The sequence below is a fragment of the Bison bison genome, unplaced genomic scaffold (assembly GCF_000754665.1).
Source record: "Bison bison bison isolate TAMUID 2011002044 unplaced genomic scaffold, Bison_UMD1.0 scf7180017864473, whole genome shotgun sequence".
In the NCBI taxonomy this organism is placed as follows: domain Eukaryota; kingdom Metazoa; phylum Chordata; class Mammalia; order Artiodactyla; family Bovidae; genus Bison; species Bison bison.
This window is the reverse complement of record NW_011495034.1, coordinates 2,396,753-2,401,186: the sequence shown is the minus strand read 5'-3', so window position 1 is coordinate 2,401,186 and position 4,434 is coordinate 2,396,753.

Below are 4,434 nucleotides of genomic sequence, written 5' to 3'. Positions count from 1 at the left end.
CCTCATGAGAAGAGTTGACTCATTGGAAAAGACTCTGATGCTGGGAGGGATTGGGGGCAGGAGGAGAAGGGGACGACAGAGGATGAGATGGCTGGATGGCATCACTGACTCGATGGACATGAGTCTGAGTGAACTCCGGGAGTTGGTGATGGACAGGGAGGCCTGGCGTGCTGCGATTCATGGGGTTGCAAAGAGTCAGACACGACTGAGCAACTGAACTGAACTGAACTGATACTATAAGATTAAAGATGTTTTCTTTATTTTTGTGTGTGTGTTCATTTTTCATGTATGTATTATTTATATGAAAAGTATTATAAACCTACCACAATACAGTACTATACAGCCGATTGTGTTAATTAGGTATACTGGTTTTGAACTGTGGTGTTGGAGAAGACTCTTGAGAGTCCCTTGGACTGCAAGGAGATCCAACCAGTCCATCCTAATGGAGATCAGTCCTGGGTGTTCATTGGAAGGACTGATGTTGAAGCTGAAACTCCAATACCTTGACCACCTGATATGAAGAGTTGACTCATTTGAAAAGACCCTGATGCTGGGAAAGATTGAGGGCAGGAGGAGAAGGGGATAACAAAGGATGAGATGGCTGGATGGCATCACCGATTCGATGGACGTGAGTTTGGGTAAACTCCAGGAGTTGGTGATGGACAGGGAGGCCTGGAGTGCTGCAGTTTATGGGGTTGCAAAGAGTCTGACACGACAGAGCGACTGAACTGAACTGAGGGTAACCTTGTTGGACTTCCGAAGGCAAAAAGAAAAAAGGGCAGCAGAGGATGAGATGGTTAGATAGCATCACCGACTCAATGGACACGAATCTGAGTAAACGCTGGGGCGTAGTGAAGGACAAGGAAGCCTGGCATGCTGCAGTCCATGGGGTCACAGAGAGTCAGACACAACTTAGCAAATGAACAACAACAAACAATTGGACTTACAAATGTGCTCTCAGAATGGAACTCATTCGTAAGTAAGGGACTTACTGTACAAACACTGAGTTACTAGATATTTTTGGTGTCCAGAGGCAGGGAACTATATAGGAGAAATTAACCTGCTCAGAGTCACCTGGTAGAAATCTATTTGCTGCTGCCTTCACATCAGGGCAAAATGAAGCCTTAAGGAGATAGAGTCATTATTCCTGGTTACCTCCAGGTCCTGGACATGGTGCAATTCTAATTTCAGTTGTCGATATCACTGGCCAGAAAAAAGCATAGTAAACAACTATGCTTTTTGTCTCCAAGGCCACATTTCAAACCTTCATTAACCAGAAGAGCCACACAACTCCTAGTTACATTGAAAATTAATCAAAGAATTTGATATGGAAATGAGAAGATGAGAACTACAGGCTAATGTGAGAGCAACTCAGGGCTCTCAAGAGGCTGGTGCTATCCTTGTACAAACACTGAGCTGCCTCCGTGAATTTCCTTTGAGCTGTTTTCCTGTGTAACACATCTTTGTGACCCTTGGGTCCTAGCAAAGTCTAGTCACACAGACTCTTGTCAAAAGTTTGTTGAATCTAAGTGAATTGAATGATTAGAGTTTAAAGACTTGCCATATACTGAGTTGGCCCACAAAAATCCTTATCTTAATTGAAACATGAGGCTTATGCTACAGAAGTGTCAATGCCCAAGAAATTCACTATTCTTAAAGGGCTCTAAACGAATGCTCCAGAACGCACTGCTGGCTAAATAATAGCATTCTTCTTTTTTGATAGAATCATGCTAGCAACTTTCTATCCATTGGAAGGATATTTTAATTTTTTTCTTTCAGAAGCAATGAATAGCATATTGCTCAATTGTCCACTTTTCTTGATGGAGTTCTGCTTATTTGAACCATGAATTTGTGTTATTTTTGATGTTTAAATTATAAAATAAGGAAGTGCATAATGAAACTATTTTCCCTCCTCTACCTACTGCTCCCTAGTCTGACCTCTTGGTGTACATCTTTCCAGGCTTTTTATGCATAAACTCACATCTAAACGTATGCTTTTGTATTTATATGATATTTTAACACAAAACTGATCATATTACATATTTACTGTCTGCAACTGAGAGGCCTTTTGCTTAGGACTCAGTCTTTGTATACAACTCCTAATGTAACTATATACTTCTTTCATTATTTAATTTTTAAATTATTATTATTTTATTTTGCCTGCATGGGCTCTTCACTGTGGTACGTGGGCTTTCTCTAGTTGTGGTGCATGGGCTTAGTTGCCCCACAGTGTGTGGGATCTTACTTCCTCAGTCAGGTATTGAACCCATGTCCTGTGCATTGAAAGGTGGATTCTTAATCACTGGACCATCAGAGAAGCCCCTGTACATATATTTCTAAGTTTATCTTCCCTACCAGACTGTCAGTCCCTTAAGAACTGTTACTCTCCAATGTACACTCACATGGTACTTAGCACAATTCTAGGCCCATCAGAGTCCCTTGACTAATATTGATTGAGTAAATGAATGAAAAACATTGTCACTGTCATCACATTATGGACATCCTTTTATGAGTGCCTTGAACTCCCCTCTGTCCTTCTGACATCCTCCAGGATCCCGTTGCACAGACACGTTACTGCCTATTGGAGAAGATACTTTCAATTCTCTGTGGTGAGCACCCATCTTCATCTCTTCTCAGTTTAAACTAGGGCTTCCCTGGTGGCTCAGAGGTTAAAGCGTCTTCCTGCAATGCGGGAGACCTGGCTTCGATCCCTGGGTCGGGAAGATCCCCTGGAGAAGGAAATGGCAACCCACTCTAGTATTCTTGCCTGGAGAATCCCGTGGATGGAGGAGCCTGGTGGGCTACAGTCCATGGAGTCTCAAAGAGTTGGACACGACTGAGCGACTTCACTGACTTCACTTCACCTTATAAAAGTTAAAATTTTATTTAGGCATGTCGTGGTCCATTCAGACTGCTGTAACAACCTGTGTAGTTTATAAAAAACAAATTAATTTTTCACAGTTCTGGAGGCTGGAAGTCCAAGGCCAGGTTGAGATTATGGTCTGGTGAGGGCCCTTTTTGGGTTGCAGGCTTCTCACTGTGTCCTCATGTGGCTGAAGGGCTAGGGAGCTCTGTGGGATCTCTTTTGTAAGAGCACTAATCCCATTCGTGAGGGCTCCACCCTCATGACATATTCACCTTCTGAAGATCTCACTTCCCAATAATAATAAATAAACCCCTACCTTTGAGAGTTAGGATTTCAACACATGAATTTTGGAGGGGATACAAACATTCAGACCATAGCAACATAGTAAAAACTTATTCAAAGCTTATGCTTTGAATTTAATTCTCTTTCTCAAAGAGAATACTAGTGCTACTTTTGACTACTTTTGTTTTATATTTATTGTTTTATATATTTATTTTATATTTATTATTTTTATATATTTATTTTTTATATTTTATACTTTTGTTTATATCTTTTGGTTCATCCTTTATAATTTAAATAAGGTATTATGGTTCATAGCTCATAATTCACAATTTGGATGGCACCTTTTAATTCTCAACTATGGAATATGAGGAAGTTATTATATATGTACCTCAACCACAATCCCCTCAATTTTCTGCTTTCAAAAAGTTTTATTCTTATTTTTTATGATGAACGTATACATTTACAATATGATCGATAGCTAGAAATCAACATTCCCTGGTTTATCTTTAGATTGACCTAAAATTTGAAACTCAAATAAAAATAGCATTTACAATATTAAAATATGCTTTATTGCTAAGTTTTCTTTTTGCTCTAGAAAAACAAAATCTGTGTCTCTGAACTCTTAACTACTGGGAAAAGAATACCCAAATTGACCCTCCAAAAAATGGATTTGAATCTTCAGTTTTATTTTCATTGTTTAGGAAATACTCAGTTGCCATGATTTCTTGGATCTCATGTCATATTCTTTCTTGTATCCCTTTCTTGTTTTGCTAAAGTTTTCCTATTTATTTACTTTTGGCTGCGCCGGTCTTTGTTGCTTTATGAGGGTTTTCTCTAGTTGTGTTGAGTGGAGGCTACTCTTCCCTGCAGTGCAACAAGCTTCTCACTGCAGTGGCTCCTCTCGTCGTGGAGCACAGTCTCTAGGCACATGGACTTCAGTAGTTGTGGCACACAGGCTTCATTGCTCTTTGGCAGGTGGAATCTTCCCAAACCTGGGATCCAACCCACGTCCTCTCCATTGGCAGGTAGATTCTTACCCACTTTGCCACCAAGGGGGTCCTGAAGTTTTCATATGAGATATCTGAATGTAAACTTTCTGAATCTGTATACAGTTGAAAACTTTTTATTCTCATCAAATTTGATAACTCATATAGGTATAAAATTCCAGGTTGAAAATTATTTTTTTCTTGACCTTTGGAGTTGTTGCAACTTGGTACTCTAGTAACCAGTGTTGCCAGTTTATTTCTCATTTCTTTGTAGGTAGGTGTGCATCTTAAAAAAAATTT